The sequence below is a fragment of the Petaurus breviceps genome, unplaced genomic scaffold (assembly GCF_028583685.1).
Source record: "Petaurus breviceps papuanus isolate PSGF00001 unplaced genomic scaffold, PetGlider_PUasm1.0 90804, whole genome shotgun sequence".
In the NCBI taxonomy this organism is placed as follows: domain Eukaryota; kingdom Metazoa; phylum Chordata; class Mammalia; order Diprotodontia; family Petauridae; genus Petaurus; species Petaurus breviceps.
The window spans coordinates 4,054,322-4,077,500 of NW_027187348.1; positions in this window are offsets into that span (position 1 = coordinate 4,054,322).

Here is a 23,179-nt window from a genome sequence, read left to right on the forward strand (position 1 = left end):
GTATCAACTACGGACACTGTGCTCAGAAAGCATGGGCTAGGTTTGAAATAAAGCAGACTGAATGAAAATAAAAATTTTGCCAAATTTTAAAAATATTTCATTCTTGTGGCTTGTACTTTAGGCCTCTGTTTCTACCAGACTTATGATGACTTTAGTAAATGGGTGAGATCGTTACAGGCTGAGAGATATTTCGCACTTAGCTCTGAGATTAGGCTCAAAAATATGTGACAATGTGGGAGAAGGCAGGGGCAGTAGACAAGAAAGAAGGTGAAGAATTGTCAATAAGAAGAGAATAATAATATGTTGGGGGGCAATGGGGATATCCATGTGGGGTTGCCTGCATGACGTGAGTTTGGGGCAGTGTTATGAAAAGGAATTCAAAGTCAGTGAGGCGGGCAGACCCATTCCAGACAGCTGGGGCAGAGGCAACAAAGAACCCACCTCCAACAGAGGAGGAGAGGAAACAGGGGGCCTGAGACGAGGGCAGAGTTGGCAGTGCAGGAAGATGAAATGGGGCCTGGGGAGGGGGAAGGAGGGAGAGAAATGAGATCAGAGAGAGACAGATGGCCAAAACTGGCAGAGCAGAGGGAAAGGGTGGGGGTAGGGAGAAGAGAGCAGGGCATGGGGGTATCCCAGGACATCAAGGGCACTGAGGAAGCCAAGAAGGCTGCTCTAGGGTTGTTTAGGAGCCTTTGGGGTGAATAAGGGACCAATGGGACAAGAAGAAATAGAATATTCAAGATACTGTGGATTCAGAAAAACAGAACTGAAACCTGACCTTAACATGGTACCTAGAGCAGCACCCATGGATGGACATTTACGCTTTCTACCTCAGTTTACTCATTAGTCTGATTAACTCACCTGCTTCCCAGGGGAGGACTTTATGAGTCCCTTCATGCTGTATGAGATCCTTGGAGACGGCCCAGTCTTGATTCAGGTTTTCCTATGTGCCCGGCTCTGTGCTAGTCACTAAGAACTATTCTAGGCCCTAAAGGAAATAGTGCTGGAAATATTCTGCTAGGAAACAGATGGCACCAGTCTCCCCAATACTGTCGTGCTACCTACTTTTAACAGCAAAGGATGATACGAGGCCTAAGATGTGGGAGCAGCCCCTGCTTGAGAAGTTTCCACCTGATCAGAGAAGGTTGGGGAAATGTCTCCATTGTTTCTGGAACATTTGGAGAAGATGCTGTCTTTTGCCTGTTTTAGCTCAGGACCAGGGGAAAGCCCTGTGGAAGCTAGCCTTTTCCTACTCAGAGGAACAATGAGATTGCCTAAAGGAGGGAAGTAAGCTCCCAAGAGGCTAGTGGCCCCTTCCCTGCTATTGGGGCCACAGCTCGGTCAGAGCACCGAGTCCCCTGCTCTGCACTCATGGTCTCAGCCAGGGTGCCCTCTGCCCATTTCGGAGGCCAAGGGACAGCCTTTCAGAGCCCCTTTGCCTTCTGTGCTCAAGTCTTCAGGCTCCCGAGCAGGGCCCAGCTCCGCTCGTCCACCCCAAGTGCCTCTGTCTCAGGGAAACATTTGCATTTTTCTTGGCACAGGTACAGGCTGCTGAATTCTTTCAGGCCAGGCCAATTACAACAAGCCCCCAAACTGCTGAGCCAAGTGGTTTCTTCTGAGATCTGCTTACATTCCCTCTTTGAAAAGAGCAGGGGGCCCACTCTGTGCAGTCTTCTCTGCACACGGTACGGATTTTTTTTCTTTTAAGGTGGAATACACACAGGCTGACTGACAAAGGCGTGGGACGTGGAATGGCCCCTTGTTATTTTACGTTGCTCAACTGGGTTTCATTCTGTCTGGGGAGGCGAACAAGGGAGCTGAGGGTCTGTGTGCCTGCCTGCTTCTCCTTGGGAGCTTTGCCTGGGGAAAGGACTGCTCAAGCTTTTTTTTTTTTTTTTCTGGAGGTCCTTGGGGACCTGAATTTGGCAAGAGACTTCATATGTGTCGGGGTTGACTTGTCATGTTGAGCTTCCCCTGGGTTTCAGGGTTCAGCACTGGGTCTTGCCTTTCCAGCCTTGGTCTGAGCCATAGGAAAGGATTAGGAGAGAATGCAAATTTGGAGGCAGGGAGGGTGAAGGAGGGAGTTTCAAGAATATGGTTAAATTTTGATTAGCTAGTCCCTCTTTTGAGGGGAGTTGGGGCATAGATAATACAAAACAATAGATAATCCCAAAGCCAATTTTATTTAGCTTTAAAAAAAAAAGAAACAAAGGCATATTTGCCCTCTTAATAATGTTTTATTTATGCTGATTAGAAAACATTTAAGTACATGCTAGTTAGGGCAAAAGAGTCAGAAGCATGCCGAGGGATGCAGCAAGAGAGCCTACAACCAAAAATTAGCTTGAAAGCATATAATCCATATGCAGACAATCGAGAGTTGACTGCCTCTGACACATGTCTGCAGTGGTGCCCAGACACTAGTTTACTCCATGCACTGTGTCCCTCTAACAAAGAAAGAATCTTCCAAGTGTCTTGTCTGCATTAGCTTCTTGGCATTTCATTCAGCCCTAATCCAGACAGATTCCTATCCTTTAAATCTGAGCTGCAGTCTCTAAAATTAGGTGGCAGGAACCTTTGAAATGGAAAACTTGAATTTAGCCTCCCAGCCTCAGATGACCCATTTGCTTCAGTTTGGATGGCAGGCATGGACAGCCCTAGAACACCCAGGGACACCCATGTGGACATAGCAGTCACAATTTTAAAGACATATGTTGCTTTGAATTCAGATCTAAGGGAGCTGGATCCTATTGGCAGACACATACATAAATTATTTTTAACATGCACAAATTCTCAGGGCAAAGTATTTTGGTCTAGGATCCTTAAATACTCCTCATATCTAATGGTCACTTCATGAGTACCCTCTTCCACAATGGTGGGCAAAAAAAAAAAAACTGGGATTCAATAAACCCTTGTGAACTGGTTTAAATCCAAGGCCTTCCAGACTCTGATCTTGAGTTGCCATTTACCTGTGTACCCTAAGAACAGAAAATTCCATTACCCATCTACTTCTTTTTTTTGTGTCCCCTCAGCTCTTCAAGAGCATGAACTAAAACGTTCAGATGAATTTTAACTTGTAAACATTCAGTGCATGATTGTATGGTTTGTCTGATCATTCCCATGCATATGTGTTCTATTTTCCCGATTACACAGTAAACTCCCTGAAGACAAAATCCTTTCATATCTCACCTTTCTTTATAGCATAGTGGACAATTTATCTCAACTATGGTATGGAATTGACCTCCTGATCTGACTTCAGGAACTATTTAGTGGATCTGTTTTTTGAGAGTATGTTCCTTAGAGAACATGTATTACCTATATGACCCTGGGTAAGTCACTTAAACCTCTGACTACCAGAGTTTCCTCATCTGTAAAATGAGAATAATAATAGGGTCATCATGAAGATCAAATGAGATACTATTTGGAGACCACAAAAAAGAACATGGTTTGGTTATTCTCTTTCCACACACCACCTAGAGCTGCTTATGTTTCCTTAGCTCATAAAGTGATTTTCTACCTGAAGCTTTCCCAGCTAACACTACCCAATATTGACTTCTTCCTTACCGAACAGGCTTCTTGCATTTGCTTAAGTCACACCTTGTTATTATAAGTCATCAATTCAACCTCTATAACATCTATCCCATCTATCCCTTTCTCTGCACTTACACCACCTTTCTAGAAGCCCCCATCACCTGCCGTCCTGATTATTTCAATAGCCTCCCCAAAACTAGTCAACCTCGATCTTGCCTCTACCTTCTCCAATCTGTCCTTCTCATAGTTGCCGAAATGATATTCCTAAAGCACAGCTCTCCCCTACTCAGAAAGCTTCAGTGACTCCCTATTACCTCTAGGATAAAATAAAAAATCTGGTTCCAATCTCTCTTCCAATCTGATTATACACTATGCTCCCTCACACACCAAACTGGTCTGTTTGCTATCCCTTATATAAGGCAGTCTCCATGCCTCCCCTTCCCCCATACCTGGAACCCTGTCTTTCCTCACCTCCTCTTTTAGAATCTCTCTCTCATTTAAAGGCTCAAAACCTTTGTCATTTCCATCCACAAGAGAGAGGTTCTTCCTGATTCCTTCAGATATTAGTAAGCCCCCCCCCATTACTTGGTATTTCTTTTCCATATATTTTTCATTCCCTTCTCTTGAGGACATACCCCCCCCCCAATACAACGTAAGTATCTTAAGTGCAGGAACAGCTTGGCTTTGTCTTTTGCACTCCTGGTGCTAGCACAGTGCCTGGCATGGAAAGAGTGCTTCGTTGTCATTAATTTCATATTTTATATCCTATTAACTTGTATTCATTTCAAAAAAATAAATCATACTTTTCAGCTTTACAGAACTTTCCAGGGCACAAAGCACTTTCATATTTTGTCTCTTTTGATGAGGTAGGAAGGATAAATATTATTAACCCCACTAAATAAATAAAGAAACTGAGGGCTCTGGGAAGTTCTACTTAAGGTAGCATTTTGCAGTAGAAAAAGGCAACAATCCAGGACCCAGGAGACTTGAATTCTAAAAACAGTCTTGCCACAAAGAACCTGCGAGACTTTGGGAAAGTCATTTTTCTTACTTGTCAAATGAGGGGACTGGTAACAAAACTGACTGCTAATATCGCTTTCAGTTCAAACATGGCAGCTTGGTTGGCATGCCTGATACAGCACAGAATCTGGAGTCAAGAAGACCTAAATTCAAATCTCGTCTACCACATTAAAAATAACACCAGCAACTCAAATAGAGGCATAAATGGTTATGTTTATCAAATTTGCAGATGATACAAATCTTGGAGGAAGAGTTGACACATAAGATGATGGACTCAAGGTTCAAAAAGATCTTGATAGAGGAGAACATTGAGCTGAATAGAATAAGATGATATTTAACAGGGAAAAAGATAGTCTTACACTTGGTCTCCAAAATTCTGCATCACAATGCAGAAGGCGTTGTGTACCTACATGACAATTTTTCTGAAGAAAAAAAAATCTGGGGATTTTAGTGGACTGTCTGCTCAACATGAGTCTACATGGTGATAATAGCAACTAATAAGTCTAATGCAAATTTTGGCTGCATTGAAAGGTGATTAGTATCCAGAACTGGGGAGATAACATCCTCATTACACTCTTTGCTGGTCAGGATACTTCCATAATGTGTTCACTTCTGGGAACCATATTTTAGAAAGGACATTAATAAAATGGAGAGTGATGAAAGGAGGGCAACCAAGCTAGGGAAGGGTCTCAAGTTCAAGACAAATGAGAATCACTGCAAGGAATTCGAGAGTATTTAGACTCGAGAAAAGAGGCTTCAGGGCAGGGTACATCACAACCGTCTTCAAGTATTGAAAGGGCTATCCAGTGGGAGAGAGATGAGCCTTGTTCTGCTTGGCTTCATTCAAAATAGGGGTAACGGATGGAAATAGTGAAGAAACAAATTTAGACCTAATGCAAGGGGGAGAGTTACTGATTACTAAAGCTATCTAAAAATAGAATGGGCTTCTCCTCACTGGAGATCTTCAGGAAAGGGATTTGTCATTCATCATTGTCACTGGTGTCATTGATGACCATTTGTCAGTAAGGATGTAAAGGGAATTCTTATTCAGAAATGGGTTAGACCACATGGCCTCGGAGGTCCCTTCCACCACTGAGATTCTGTGATTCTATGAAAGAGTCACCCAAGTCTAAGGAAAGGGAGGAAGTAGGACTGGAACCCCAAGTCTTTGATCCATAGTCCAATGTTCTTCCCTTTATATGGGCAAATCTTCATAATCATAACAATATCTCCAACAAGAACATAAGCTCCCTGAGGGGAAGAAAATATCTTATACTTCTTTTCCATTCCCTTCCCCCAATACCTATCTCAGTGGTATACAAATGAATGAATTCAATAAATACATATTTGATTGATAAGAATTATTGGAGTTGGTCCAAAACTTAACTACTTGACAGGATTGCTTCCAAGTCACATTTCAAGAGACCTTCAGTCTGCCTTCAGCATCCTTTTCATGAAACCAGAAAACCTCATTATGAACAAGGAGATAACAAGTGATCTCCAGTCAGGGTGCTCAAGGAAAGGCTTTAGAGCAACAACTTACTTCCACAAAATAGGCATAAGTTTCCAGTATCCACTGTTAACTTGTCAATCAGAAGTGTGTGTGTGTGTGTATGTTTATGTGTATAGTGTGTATGTGTGTCTACAATACACTCATGTATATATACACATGAGAACATTTTTATAGGTGTGTGTATATGTGTTACATATATGTGAGAAGGGGGAATCTTATTAACAGCAAAACAACAAATGAATAGAAATACACACCTTACCTACCACCATCCCCCCACCCAGTGACCCTTTTAGGGATCTCATTTATAGCTTGTTCAATTTCTTTTTCTAAGATAAGGTTATTTATGTATTCCCATTTCCTCTTCTATTAATCTGAGCAGATTATGTTTTTTGTACATATTCATCCATTTCACTTAAATTGTAAGTTTTACCAGTATATAACTAGGCAAACTAAATCCTGATAATTACTTTAATTTCATCTTCACTGGTGTTGAAAAAAAAAAGATGTCCCACATCAGATGGATTCACAAGTGAATTCTACCAAACATTTATGGAACAATGAATCCCAATACTATATAAACTCTTTGAAAAACTAGGTAAGAAGGAATCTTACCAAATTCCTTTTATACTACAAACATAGTTCTGATACCTAAACCAGAGAGAGCAAAAACAAAGAAAGAAAACTATGGTCTAATTCCTTAATGAATATCAGTGCAAAATTTTTTAATAAAAAATTATCAAGGAAATTATAGCCACATATCAAAAAGATCATACATCATAACCAGGTGAAAGTTGTACAAGGAATGTAGGAATGGTTCAATATTAGGAAAACTATCAACATAATTGACCATACCGTGTAACCTTGGGCAAGTTACTTAACCCCAATTGCCCTGCAAAAGGCAAAAAACAAAAACAAAAACAAAACCAGAATTGACCATATCAAAAGTAACAACAAAAATTAAAAGATTATATCAATAGGTGCATAAAAATCCTTTGACAAAATGCAACACCCATTCCTATGAAAAATTCTAGAAAGCATAAAAATCACTAGAACCTTTCTTAAAATGATAAGGAGTATCTATCTAAAACCAAGAATGAGCACTATCTTAAAGCCTTCCTAATAAAATCAGGAGTGGAGAAATTATGTCCATTATCATCACTATTATTCAATATTGTCCTAGAAATGCTAGCTATAGCAATAAAACAAGAAAAATAAGTTGAAGGAATAAAAATGGGCAATGAAGAAATAAGACTATCACTCTTTCCACAAGATATGATGATATATTTAGAAAACCCTAAAGAATCAACTAAAAACTAGTTGAAACAATTAACAACTTTAGCAAAATTGCAGGATATAAAATAAACCTATATAAATCATCAGAATTTCTATATACTACCAACAAAACTCAGCAGGAAGGGATAGAAAGAGAAATTCTATTTAAAGTAACTACAGACAATATAAAATATTTGGGAATCTACCTGCCAAGACACACCCAGGGATTATATGAACACAATTACAAAATATTTTTTCACACAAATAAAGATAGATCTAAACAACTGGAGAAATATTAATTATTCAGGGGTATGCCAATCCAATATAATAAAAATGCAATTCTACCTAAGTTAATTTACTTATTCAGTTCCATACAAATCAAACTACCAAAGAATTATTTTATAGAGCTAGAAAAAATTATTAAAAATCATCTGAAAGAACAAAAGGTCAAGAATATCAAGGGAATCAATGAAAAAAATTCGAAGGAAAGCAACCTGGAAATTATATTTCAAACTATATTACAAAGTGGCAATCAACAAAACAATCTGGTACTGCCTACAAAATAGAGTGGAATAGATCAGTAATTCAGTGTTTAATAAATTCTAAGATCCAAGTTTTTGGGGTAAGAACTCAACATTTGGCAAAAATTGGTAGGAAAACTGGAAAGCAATTTGGAAGAAACTAGATATAGACCAACATTTCACACTGTATGCCAAGATAAAGTCAAAATAGATAAATGATTTAGACATAAAGGATGATATCATAAATAAATTAGGGGAATGTGGAAAATATATACCTGTCAGGTCTACAGATCAGAGGAAAGTTTATGCTCAAACAAGAGATAAGGTTACAAGAAGTAAAACAGATGATTTTGATTTTATGAAATTAAAAAACTTTTGCACAAACAAAACTAATGCAGCCAAAACTAGGAAACTGGGGGAAATTTTTTACAATAAGTTTCTCTGATAAAGGCCTCATTTCTCAAATATAAAAATATAAATTAAATATAAATAAATATATAAATATAATATGTAAATATATTATATGTAAAAATATAAATAAAAATCTCAAATTTATAAAAATAGGAGTCATTCCCCAGTTGATAAATGGTCAAAGGATATAAACAGGCAGTTTTCAGAAGAAATCAAAGTTACCAATAGTCACATGAAAAACAGCACTAGTCACTATTGATTATAGAGAAATGAAAATTAAAACAATGTTGAGATACTACCTCATACTTATCAGATTTGCCAACATGACAGAAAAGGAGAATAACAAATGCTGGAGGGGATGTTGGAAAATTGGAACACTAATGCACTGTTGGTAGAGTTGTAAACTAGTTCACCCATTCTGTAGAACAATTTGGAACCATGCCTAAAGGGGTATCAAACTGTGCACACACTTTGACCCAACAATACCACTACTAGGTCTATATCCCAAAGAGATCAAAGAAAAGGTAAAAGGACCTATTAGTACAAAAATATTTATAGCAGCTCTTTTTCTGATGACAAAGAATTGAAAATTGAGGGGATGCCCATCAATTGGGGAATGGTTGAACAAGTTGTGACATATGATTGTAATGGAATACCGTTGTACTATAAGAAATGATGAGCAGGCTGGTTTCAGAGAAACCTGAGAAGACTTGTATGAACTCATACAATGTGAAATGAACAGAACCAGGAGAACATTGTACACAGTAACAGCAATATTGTAAGGCTGATCAACCATGAAAGATTTAGCTACTCTGATCATGAAAATGACCCAAGACAATTCTAAAGGACCCATGATGAGAAATGTTACCCACTGCCAGAGAGAAAATTGATGAATTCTGAATGCAGAGTGAAACATACTTTTAAAAAATACTTTATTTTTATTGTTTCATTTTATTTGTGTTTTCTTTTGCAATATGACTAATGTGGAAATGTGTCTGGCATGACCTCATACATATAAATGAAATCAAATTGTTTGCGCACTCAAGGAGAGGGAAAGGGTGAAAAGGAGGGAGAAAATCTGGAACACAAAATTTTTTTAAATGTCAAAAATGTTTTGATGTGTAATTGGGAAATAGTTAATGAAACAAAAATAATTTTTAAAAAGAAGTGCATACCTTTCAGCACTACAGAGATGCAAATTCTTCTTATCCTTAAATTTACTTTGTATAGACTTTTTTGTGTGATAAAATCACTTTTTTGTGTGATAAAAACCACTTTTTGTGATTCAATTATTAGTACCATTATGAGAATTATTATTGGATCATAAGATCATAGACTGAGATTTGAAAATGAGCCAAGAGGTCATCTAATCCAACCCTTTCATTTTACAAATGAAGAAACTGAGGTTATGTAATTTAAACAAGGTCACACCAATGAAGTTCCAGGACTAGGGATTGAGCCCAGATCCTCTGACTTCAAATCTCATCACTCTTTCCACAGTACTACTTTTTCCTCTGAAAGCACAGTCTCATACAATGATGATAAGCCATCTCAGAGAAAAAAAAACACTTCTGAGTAAGGAATGGAAAGGGGGGCTGGTTCAAGAAGGAGTCAAATTTCTTGTCTTTAATTAGAGGTACAGCTGGAAATGCCCCAGAACCTATTCATCTTGAGACGGGTTTAAAGATCTTCCTCCTACCCTTTGCCAGGAACCAAGCTAGGTCACCGAAAAAGGAAGCTCCCTATGCCCAGGTATATCTCTAAAGGAAGCAGCTTCAGTTTGCCAGGCTTTGTTTCTGTGTGTGTGTGTGTGTGTGTGTGTGTGTGTGTGTGTGTGTGTGTGTGGTGTGTGTGTCTGTGTGTTTCCTTATTCTAACGTCAGCCTAAAGGAATGTGCTGGTCGGTTATCTGAGAAGGCCCCTGGGAGATACTGGTGAGGGGGCAGTCCAATGGTCCCTTACTGAGAGCTCTAATTTCAAAAGCCATTTTAAGATGCCATCTTCTCTGACCCCCTCCTACTGCAATGGTCTTCTGCCCCAAGGGCATCTGGGTGGCATGATAGTAGCAGTGCACAGAGCATGCTCCATTCTGAGTCATTAACAAAGGAAATCTGCCACTACAGCCTTGGAGTCAGACATGGTTAGAGCTGATTTATTAAAGCTAATGGAGATAGATGCTTGGTATTGCTGATAGGTATAGCATTATTCACTCTCCTCCTCTGTTCTGAGAATATAGCTCAGGTCAGACCATTTGCCCAAGGCAAGGTCATTGCCATGAGTCTCCAGACCACTTGCCCTTCTTCATCACCCAACGTGAAAAAAGTGCAACATACCCTCTTGCCCTCTGGGGTACTCTGATAACGTCTGTACCACAGAACCCACATAGATTTAATGGGGATTAATGATATCAATTACACTACTATGTACTGGGCATTGTACTGGGTGCTGGAGAAGCAAAGATCCAAATCAAACAGTGCCTGCCCTCAAGAAGTCCACATTCTATGGAGGAAGACAGTCACATATACACATAGAAGTGTACAGAAAGTAAATGCATGCACAACACACTCCAGGCAGTGATGGGGAGGGAGGCACAAGGAGCGAGAGGGACAGGAAAAGGCCTCATGCAGGGTGTGGCATTTGAGCTTGGTTTGGAAGGCATCTAGCCATTCGAAGAAGCCAAGAGGAACAGGGAATGCACTTTAGGCACACAGCACCATCTGTACAAATGCCCAGAGATGAGGGATGGCAGGTAGGATGTGAGAGAGGACAAAAGGCAAGTGTGAATGTGGGGAAGGGAGCAGGATGGAGGCTGGTTATCAAAAGCTTTAAATGACAAACTTAGGATTTTCTATTTGATCCTATAAGGTAATAGGGAGCCACTGAAGTTTACTGAAGCAAGGAGTGACACAGACAGAACTGTGCTTTAAGAATAGCCCTTTGGCAGCTGTGGGGAAGATGGAATAAGGAGGAGACCAAAGGTAGGGAGATGATTAGGAGACTACTGCCAAAGTCCATGCAAAAAGCCCCAGTCCATGCTCTGTCTGGGCCGGTGCTGCCTGATGAGGGTCAGGGAGAGCTGTGGCGGAACATCTCTAAAGAATTTCAAAGACTCAGGTCGACTCCAAGCCAGTTAGAAAGATTTATTATGGTTTTGCGGTTTCAGGCTCTGGTGAGCGGCTAAGTCCCTTAGAGGAATTAACAGCTTCAGTAAGGTAAGACATATAGTTTTACAGAGAATATGATGCTGATTACACAATCAAAATCTACATAGGATATAGGAATATATTAAAAAGGCAGGAGGGGCTTGTTAAGGGACTAGGTAATAGGGGCAGGGTCCCAGCCTAAGTAGAACTGCATATGCAGTTACCCATAATGCATACAGAAAAACCCATTGCGGGGTATATGTACGATAATGATATTCTAATAAGCCTTTCTACATCATAAATTCACTCTAGGTCAGTTCTTTACTATTACTGTGCAGGTGCTATCTTAGGGCAGGCCCCTCCTATGGTTTGCTGGTCAAGCATCCCACTTTACATCCTGGTGGTGCTGTCTTCTGTTTAGCTAGCTTTTGTCAAGATGGACAATGTAGTTGAGTGGACGGACACACCTGTTTCTGTGGGAAATATGTGAATTGGATCTGGGGGCAGGGGCTAGCTAGAGGCAGTGGCTGTATTAAGTCTGGGGGCATGGATTAGAGTTTGGGGCCTGTGATGTAGTTAAGTCAAATCAGGACATGCCTGCTGTTCAGTAGAGCTCATAAGGAAGTTAGAATATTGGGAATGTGGGGGGGGGGGGTCAGCTCTATTAGGATTCCATCACTACCCATCTATCTACCAAATGGAGAAGGACCAAGACAGCAAAGTAATGAGGAAGAACCTGATTCCCACCAGAAATCATTCTGGGTTTTCTAGGATACCGGGAAGAATGAGTAAGACAATGAATTTTGAAGTAATGAGATCTCTTTGGAAGAGTCTGTGGAAAGAATTAAATAAGTGAAAAATCTTATTAACATGGGAGAAACTGCTAAATACTAGACCCATAACCCTAGAAAGCCTGGAAAGGTACTCAGGGTCCATGTGTCGCTTCCAGGACTAAGTGTCACTCTCCCATTTAAAGGGACCATTCTCTAGTTAGGGAAGGAGCCTTATCACCCCACCCCACTCTACCCCAGACTCTGCTAGCACTGCTGTGACATTGATTAAGCCTCTAATTGCAGCTTCTCAAGCCAGCCCCGCCTGAGTATCTCTGTTGGTGCAAGGCGCAGCTCAGAACGCTGCAGGTGGGAGCTTGGCGGATTGTTGTTATGTCGGGTTTAGTGCCACCCACTTTGGGGGCTTCCCCCATGATGCCAGGACCAAGATAGAGAGAGGGGTAAATCACTTAATTATAATCTAATTTAGAAGAGAAATAATACTGTGGTTTGTAATGTGTTTTAACTTCAGGAGAGCAGGAAGCTCTTCGTGGTATCTGATCTCATTCCATCCTAATGTCCCTGAAGCCCACTCCTTCTCTTGTCCCACTTCCCCCCTAGAATGAAGAACCACTAAGCTCTCCAGCTAAAATTCACTGATAGGGAGCAATTTTTACTTCAACAGCAAACCTCCCTCTCATAGATCAGGCTAGGGAAATACGTTCCTACCAAGAAAGGCACAAAGAGAAATAGCATACTGAGTGAAAAGGCCTGAAATTGAAAGCTGAACTAATAGATGTTTATGACTCGTGTTTGCTCAACACCCTGCATCTCAGGACCTTAATCATTTACAAATGGTGATCTTGGTAGTGATGGGCTCAGCTCTGTGGTACTTAGGCTCCCGTTGTTCAATATATATTTATTATTGCATGCCACCACAATTAGACTGGAATAATCCCATACGACGAGGAAAATGGAGAGGCAGGCATAATCTAGAGAGAGACATTCCGGAGATACAGGAGGAGAGGGTAACATAGAGAGGGATTCATTGTCTGCTTGTTATGTCACTTTAATTGTCTCTGCAATGCAGTTGTTTCTGGGGTAGAATGTCGCAGACGGAGGATGGTCACGCATTAACCCTTTGCAACAAGAAACAGAACACAAGGTCTCAGGTTGGAATATGGCCAGTGAGCCCTTAGAAAGCATTTTGGAGTGGGGGTCTGGAATCAGGAAGACCTGTGTTCAAATCCAACCTCAAGATACTTACTGTGTGGCCTTGGGCAAGTCACGTAACCTCTCTTTGCCTCAGTTTCCTCATCTGTGAAATGGAAATAATAAGAGCACCTACCTCCCACAGTTGTTGTGGGGATTAAAGAAGATAATGAGCATAAAGCACACGGCACGGTGTCTGGCACCTAGCAAGCACCATATTCTGCTGGCTTTTTCAGTCATTTTCAGTCATGTCTGACTCTTTGTGACGCTGTTTAGGGTTTTCTTGGCAATGACACTGGAGTGGTTTGCCATTTCCTTCTCCAGCTCATTTTTACATATGAGGAAACTGAAGCAAATGGGATTAAGTGACTTGCCCAGGGTCACACTGCTAGTGCTGAGGCCAGGTTTACACTCAGGAAGATGAGTCTTCCTGACTCCAGACTCTGGGTTCTATTCACTGTGCCACCCAGCTGCCCTAAGTACTGTATAAACATTTATTATTGTTGTTACTGCTATAATTATTACTAGAGGGAGCTTCTCTTTTATCATGCTTTGAGAAAGACTGACAGAGTCAGGGATGTGCTGGTAAATGTTTAACAACCAACTCTAGGGTAAGGGGAACGATACCCACCTGCTTACTTTTAAGTCTAAGCTGCAACATTAACATTTTCTTTATCACTTTAAGTCTAGACAATCAAAAAAAATAATAAATCAAGCCCTGATCTACAGCCTTTGCCTATTTCTGAGGTGTAGGTGTGCATACTGCAAATTTAACAATCAGTTTTCCCTCTCCAATATGAACTGGTTCCAGTATACCTCTCCCTAGACTGGGGTCCTCCCATTAGGAGGCACCTCCAGGGGAACATGGAGTAGAGCAGAGGTGTCAAAAGGGCAGCCTCCTGAAAAACTCCCTATTCGGGCCAGAACCAGATTAAAAATGTAATTGGAAAATGTTTGACAAAGTAAATAAAAAGATAATACAACATTTGTTGTGGTTGTGCCTGACACCTCATGACCCAATTTGGGGGTTTCTTGGCAAAAATAATAGAGGGGTTTGCCATTTCCTTTTCCAACAAAACAACATAGATAATGTTAATTTGTGGTTTTCTAAGATAATTTGCAGATCTGCTTCTATTTGGGTTTGACATCAATGGAGTAGAAGAATGGATACCCTAAGGGTATCACTGCCTGTCCCTTTCTTTGAAAACAAATGCACAAACAAAAAACCTAGAGGTCACTCTATAACTCAACTATGTATAGCCCTTGCCCATAAATGTTGGCTAATTGAACTGAACACATTTTGGATGCCTTGTGGCTTCTTGTAGTCACAGCATTCTACTCATCACTCTCAATCTTTTCCACTACTATTCAACCCCAGCCTCTACTGATTCTGGCCTCCATGTACATGACATGGAGTCAATTTGTTCACCTAGCTAAAGCATGATTTGAATGAGACTGTAGCTGCTATTTCTGACTCCATAGGGCCAACTGGCATCATTCTATCCCAGTCATTAACTATACCACCTAAGCTTAAAGGACAGTCACAAGTGTGGTTGACTCCCAGGGAGACCAGAGCAAGGAGTACAGATTAATCAAGAAAAATCCATCATGGCTGCCACATCTACTTGAAAAATTCAAAGTCCAAGACTATTGGTAATGACAGGGCATTTTAGGAACTTCACTGACAAGCTAGGACATTCGCCAGGATAGTGAGGGACCTCAAGAACATTTGAAGGCCTGGAGAAGAGAAGACTTAGAGACAACGTGATGGTGGCCATGTGGGAGAAAAATTAGCCTTGTTCTGATTGGACCCAGAGGACAGAACTTGAAAAAAGGGGTAGACATTTCAAAGAGGCAGATACAGGTTTGATATGGGGAAACACTTGCTGACAGTGAGAGTTATCTCCATGAAGAAAGGGCTCCCTCACTGGGGGCTTTCAAGCAGAGCCTTCAAGATGACCCTTCCTGTGGATGTTACAAAGGAGATTTCTGCATGCAGACAAGCTGGACTCAGTTGCTTCTAAGGCCCCTTCCAGGGCTGAGATTCAACAGTTCTGGGAAGGCAATTATCAAAGCCCTCTTGTATTGTTTAAATAGAATCTCAGGATCATACTGCAAGGGTCCTTAGAGATTATTTGGTCAAAACCCTTCATTTTACAGAAAAGGAAACCAAGACCCAGAGAGATGAAATGCCTTGCCTGAGGTCACACACTGGGAGGATAAGGCTAGAATTTAGGTCTCCTGACTCCCATTCCCATGGCCCTTTCCACATATCAAACTGCCTCATAAACCCTCCTCATTTCCTCTTAGAAGCAATTTCCCAAAACTTTTATTATTATTAAGTTGCTCTCCTACTTCTTCATTTCTCATGTATGACCTCTTCTGCCTTGGAAAATGAAAAAGTTTTTCTAGATAAAAAAGAAGGAGCAAATGGAGTGGCACAGGGGCAGAAGGGCAAAGCAGAGGCCCAGGAGAGTTAAATAAGACAAGGGGATCTCCTCATCGTTCCAGGACACTGGCCACTGTTTCCCTCTGGTACCTGGAATTCTGTAAATGCCTTTGGGCATGGGGACTTCTCTGGTTGGGAAAGAGCCAAGCAAACGCTATTTGTACTGCTACTCAGGATGGAGAATTGGGTTCTCCCCCCACCATTTTATTCTTTCTGGAAAGAGATGAAATGTGATAAACCCAAACAATAAAGCAGAGGGTGGATTGGGGTGGTGGGGAGGGAATCTAGGGGACTCACCAAGGACCTGCTGTCTCCATGGCCCTGCCAATGACCCTGCTGTGCAGGGGTGCAGAAAATATCTCCCAATTCATTTAGCTCCCTAGCTTGTTCCCAGATATGGAATAATGTGGCGGCACAATAAAGGCGTGACTCAGACACAGCAGGCAGTGAGCCGAGCTGTGCCTGGTATCCAGAGGAGACGTCTCCGTCGGGCATTTTGCTTAGGGTTCCTCCGAGCCTGTTCTCGTGGAGCGCACAAAGAGCCATTCAGGACAGTTGGCATTCTGAAAGGAAGCAGATGAGCTGGGGAGGGGGGTGGGGGTGGGAAGGGGCACACTGCCTGGCACTGACCCTGCCTAACCCCTCCCAGGCATGTGGGCGTATCAGGTTCAGGTCTGTTAAGACTGCTGGGCTCTATCATTTTTCTAGGAGTTTCTTTCTGATGGTGGTCCATGCCTTCAAAGAAGCCAGCTGGGGAAGGCCTGGATTGGATAACCTCCATATAGTAGACTGGGAAAATTCCCACAGTTGTCAGCCCAACTCATCCACAGTACACAGCCTCAACCGATTGGTCATCCCCCTTCTAAAACAGGGAGTCACTGGCCTTTGTAAGAGCCCCACCCTGGGAGTCTCTCTGGCTATAGCCCTAAGGCCAATTAATTTATCAGGGGTACTAAGCTTGCCTAGTAGAGAGGCAAGGTTCTATACCTCTATCAACCTCAGTTTCCCTATCTATAAAGGACTAGTTGGGGGTAATTTAATGATGCTCTTGGAAGACCAGGTATAAATTACTAAGTGACATTCTTCTGTACTCTCCCAGAACACAGGGACTCTACCCCTCCCTTGCTCAACCCTCCTCTCTACTGCTACCACTTCTGACTCTAGGATTGGATTATAGCTCTACAGAAGGCATCCTGCCTGGTCCCTGTCTCCAGTGTTTTACTGTACAGACCAGAAGAGCAACCCCCCAAAAAAGTGTCAGATTAGGTATGCATGTGAGCAGACACTGACAACTCTGTCAACATCTGAAGATGGGAGCAGACTGGCTTTACATGAAGCCAGGCAGTCAGTCAACAACCATTTATCAAACCCTTCTTATGTGCCAGGCAATGTGCTAAAACACCACATTCAGCCACAGAGGGAAGGTACCTGTAGCCCCTCTTTTCTTCCTACATAAACCTACATCAGGTTACCTTAACCAGGCTTACCTGTCTGTACTCTGATAAGCAAGTTAGAGAAATTAGATCTAGATCTATATCAAGACTTGGTTTGGTTTGGTTTTTGGGGGGTGGGAGGTGGGACCAAGGGGCAGGGAAGGGAGACGTCATATGATTCTTCTCCCTAGAGAAGGGAAAGCTCTACTTAACTGAACGGAAGAGTAGTTGTCCCCAAAGATCAGAAGTGAGAAGGGCCAAAGGCTTGGTGGCTGGAAACATTTGCCTTGGCAATCTTAGAACCTTCACAGTAAGGAAGTTCTTCCCTACATCTAATCCAAATCTCTCCTCCTGGCATCTACTGTTTTCAACCTTCAGAAAAGTTTAAGAGTGGTGGTACAGCATCACCTGAATAACAGTGGTCACAGTGATAATCACTCTCATCCCCTTCTGCTGTCTCTGTCAAGGCTTTAGTATTACCTAGCATAAATCAGGTTGGACCTTACAAGGGTCTCAGACTAGTACTTACAAGCAGGTGAGGATCCACATAAGACAGTGTAAAATAAAAGGATGAGGCTTGGATTTAGACTTGGGTTCAAGATCTGCCCACGGTATTTAGTACACATCTACATCACCTCATCCTGGCCTCAGTTTCCACATTTGAAAATAACAGCTAGATAATATCTAAGGTCCCTTTTAGCTCTACAGCTTGCTTTCACTAACTCCCTTCTCAGATTTTTTGTTCTTATAAATTAATTCCAATCACTATCCCTAGCCAAAAATTAATATGAGTGAAAAAAAGGTAGCCTTGTGCAAGCTTAGGGACAAGTCACAGAAGTTCAGTGGACCAGTATGTATGAATTAATGGGAGGCAGTTTTGGAGTTCTGCATTGAGAGGCAAGTGTGTATTTACTAAACTTTTTTAAAATCAAATTTATTTGCATTCTTAATTACAGAAAGAGGCAAGGACGCTAGCCACAACTTTACTGACTGTAAATGCAGATACCTGACCAGACTACTAGTCAGAAGGTTCTAAATCATCAGATGCACTGATTTCTAGTCAGGGAGGCCTATAGTCTGTGTGACTTCAGGCAAGTCATATGGGGACATCTGGTCTTCTGGTCTAGAAAGCCAATGGAGGAAGAACAGATAAGGCTGGGACAGAAATCTGGCAGCCTCCACGGCATCTGTGCTTGGTTTCAAGGTTCTGGGTGGTGAGAAGAGAAAAGGGCTGGAGAATGTCTACTCAGTGACTGGAGACGGTTCCAGCAGGTGGCACCAGAGAGCAAAAACCAACCCTCCAGTGTCCTCAAAGCAGTTAGTAGATTCCTTCCATCCATTCCAAGTTCACTCCATTCTTGATCTTGAGGCCAAGGGCAGCAGTGGAGACCATATCCCTGCCTGGACCCTATGACTCAGAAAAGCCCAATTGCAAAAAGTGAAATTTATACAGTAGAGTTGAATAAGAAATAGGAAGATCATCCTGTCTCTGATGCTGTGTGACCACAGAGACTTAACCCCAGTTAGCTCTCTAAGACTATAAACGGGTAAATTCCTAATCTGTTCTGGTGGAGAACATATCATACAAGGAGTTTCCCACATTGATGAAATCACTGGTCCAGACACCCCCCCACTCACAAAAAAAGTTGCAAAGGGAAATTTAAATTTGATAAAAGGCAATATTTCTGGGTTGTCTTAGGAGATAATGCATTTCCCTCCATGGGAGGTCTCCAAACAAAGGCTGAATGACTACATGTTAAGTGCGTGGTGCTTACCATAGTGCCTGGCACACAGCTAGTACTTAATAAATGTTTATTGATTTATTGATTGATGTATTTCTGTTCATTAATTAATTAAATTATATGGCTTCTGAGTTCTTTTCCAACTCTGAGATTTAGTGATTCTGTTTCTGAAAAGAGAGCAAAATATAGCCAATCTGGAGGCCCAGAGGGTAACAAGTTCCCTGGACATATGAAGGACTTGTAAACACCAGAACCAAGAAGCAGACAAGTGAGTTTGCCTCCTGTCACTTGTTAGCAGACAAGTAAAGGGAAAAAAAAGCTTGAAAAAAATAATTCCAGTATGAGGAGAAACATTCCCAAACTCAAAGGATATAAGAAATTCTGAACTGAAAGTCAAGTGAAGAAAAGAAAATTGAATCTATCTTATTCTTCCAAGGTACTCAGAAGGTCTGATGAAGTTGGAAAAGATACTGGTTAACAGTTTCCACTTCCAACCTAAATTGGGTAATGTATAGGTCTTTAAGAGTCCAATAAAAGTCATCTAGTCCTTGGCCCTACACCTAAACAAGACAGCACCTGAGTGATCCCAAAAGATGCAACAGCTGGCCATTCTCTGCAGCTGGAGGAGGATCATGCAACAAAGAAGACAAGTATTTCCTCTCCCTTTTCCCATGTTGTAAAGGGGCTTACCTCCATAATTTTACTAAAGCTCAGTCTCTGACCCTCAAAAGGGAAAATGAGAATAAATGTGAGAGAAGTAGTATTCAGAAAACACCAGAATTTAAATAATAACCTTGAGACACAGGACACACTGTCCATTCTAATAGATAAAAAAGGATACTTTTCCCTAATACAGAATGTTCTGGGTTAGATAGGGTTGGAAGATATTTACTTATTTTGCTAGCTTGGGTTCATTTCATGATATTTTTTCTCTCATGAGTAGCTATCACCAAGAACCAATACTCTGATGTTACATAAATAATTTCTTTGTGTCCCACTTTAATCTAGCAGAGTCTTCCATTATTTGAAAAATTGCAATTGGAGCATATACTCTCAGTCTTCCAAAAATAGTACTTTGTTCACCCCTGGAGCACAGAAATTCAAACCAGGACTCATCACATAATCTATACCTTACTATCTTGATGTGTCTCCACCATAGATGGTTAGATCTCTCCTTTACAGAAGGAAAAAAAAATGGCACTGTTACTAGGGTCAGACTAGCCTTGAGGGCAATGAGACCTGTGGGAGAAACCTGCATTTTTTGGACAGGGAGCAAAAGTCAGTGGCCTGAGTCCTTGGAAATTCTGTCTAGTAGCCTGGCATTATGAGAATTTGCCAGGCCTCCTATGGTGAGGCAGTCTGACCCCGGTGGCTACTGACCTCAAACCACAAACTCACTATCACCCTATATTCAGTTTGGCTGTCATCATTATAGAGAAAGGATATATTTGATTTATGGGTCCCCATTGGAGGTCGTTAAAGGGGTTCTCTCTGAATGAGAGAGGAAATATGTGGTCTGATGGGGAAGAACACTGGGCCAGAAATCAGAAGAGCTTCTTTTGCCAGTGACTGTGTGGTGTCAGGAAAAAAGCCAAATCACATAAACCAGTTATGGAAATAGTTCCCCCCAAAGAGACATTCACCAAACTTTCCACTAGCCCACAATTTACAACAGCTCTTCTCATCCTTCTACCACCAAATCTAGTCAATTATAATGATAATTATAATAATAATAATAATAGGTGGTTTGTTTACCTCCAGATGTAGCCCATAAAATGGCTAAAATTCAAGAATGGAATCAAAAGGCCCTCCGTGGGTAACATCCATATGAACTCAGCCAACAACACGTTGACGAGGAAATAATGAACAAATGGCTGGATCATATGAGTTTGTTTTTAGAAATGGAGGGTTTGTGGTTGCAATTTAGCACCGAGACATTGCTGAAATTCCAGACAGATGACCCTTAAGGAGCATGGACTTACTGATCAATGCAGATTATGTATGGAAATGAGAGGAGCTGTGTACATACATCACTAAAGACTGCAAAAATTTAGCACTTCCTGAAGACCTAACAATATTCAATAGAATTATATACAAAAAGCTCATTATCTTGCATAATCTAACAGATGACAAGTCCCTAAACTACAAATTAAGATCTCAGATATTCTTCCAAATTCAACAACAACCAACCAACCACAAAACTGTACTGTAACCTGATCGATTATTATTGCTTATAATAGTATGGTCCACAATCACTCAGACATATCATTGGTCCATAAAAATTTAAGAACATTTAAATAGCTTGTCGCCATACCAAATATTCATAACACTAGAGCAATGCAGAAGGAAAAGCTTTCAAAATATAGAACTCTAGAGACTTCTTTCTTCCAGTGTGACTATACCTGTCATCAAACTGGTTCCCTGAATTGTAACTAAGCTTTCTCTTTATCCTCATACAACTGTTTTATATGCCAGTTGAAAAAATGTCAAGTTATTTCACTATTTCAAGTCTAATGCTCTTTCTTCAAACTATAACCACACTTCCTAAAAATATCAAGGTCACTCCCAGGGAACTCACAGAGGAATAAATAACGATTATTGTGATAGATCCTCCTCTAGTCTTCCAAAATGATATTATTGAACCCCATGAGCTTTAATATATTTGGGAGAAAAATTGATTGGTTGATTCATTCACTCAAGTATCATTAATAAAGAATGTATCACCATACTAGGCACTATGAGGAATACAAGATAGGGTCCTTATTCTCCAACAACTTATGATCTAGTAGAAGAAATAAGACATAATAATAACAGTTCTGATTTCTATGGTACTTTCAAGGTTGATAATATACCTTCCTCACAACAACCCTATGAGATAGGATTATTTTAAATATGAGGAGATTGAGGCTGAAAGATGTTTACTGACTTGCTTAGGTTGTCCTACTGAGGTGTCAAGTATATAAATAACTGAAATACAAGGTGAGATTGTGACATCTGCCATAGGAAAAGTAGGAACTAAATTATCTGAGAAAATGGTTCTGGGAAGGTTTCATTTAAGAATATTGTGGAATTTAAGCTGAGTTTTGTTGGATGGATGGAGTTTTTTCAAGAAGAGGGGAATAAGATGTACTGAGTAACATAAGCAAAGATTTGGAGGTGGAAATTGACAATGTGTTCTGGAAGAAGCTCATTCTCTTCTATGACCAATGTCACGTAAACACACACACACACACACACACACACACTCCTGTGAGACCACTGATTAGAGTTATAGGTGCAGTCTTTTGTATAATCTCTACACAGAATTAAAGATTTGGAGCTGGAGAGATTATCTAGTACATAACTCCCATAATTTGTCAACATATGAACACATTTTATAGACAAGGAAAAGAAGACCAAAAAGGGAAAAGTATCTTGTCCAAAGTCATCCAGACACATTGTGGTAGAGTTAGAATTAGAACCCAGCTCTCCCAACTCCTATTCTGATGCCTTTTCCCACTATACCCCATTTAACTCACCTTGTTTTAAATTTTCCAAATGGGTAAACAAACTCAGAATGCTTTGTGGGGAGTGATATTCGTTATACAAACACCAGCAAATGTAGATAGAACAAACCCACAGTCCCACAGTGGAAAGTACATTATTAGCACTACTGAAGAATGAAAGCCCTCTGCAATAAGACTACTACTCCAAAAATCCATGATATCCCCCTGGTCAAGAAAAACAAAAAGGAGGAGATAGATATATGTTCTTGGACATCCCAAGGGGTTGAACCATGTAAGCAGAAAATCATGATTAGATGTAATGTAAAACTATGTAAGGGAAAATCATGATTAGATCAGATATTCTAAATATTTATTAAATATATTTCTGATCCTTTGCCTAAATATATATTCACTAAGAGGAAATTTTCAGTTACCCAATGGGTTATTCTAATATTTCTAAAATGAACATAATTCTTTTATGTCTCAGTTTCCCCTTCAGTATCTTAGAAATCACAATATATTTTCAAAATGTCTATGGATGAATAAGGGTGAAAATTAAGTCCAATTTCATGATGTATAGTCTATTTCATGTAGTTTTTATTAAATGTCACTATTTCCTCACTACCCACTCTTTCCACACCTCTCTCCATCTCTCTCTCTCTCTCTCTCTCTCTCTCTCTC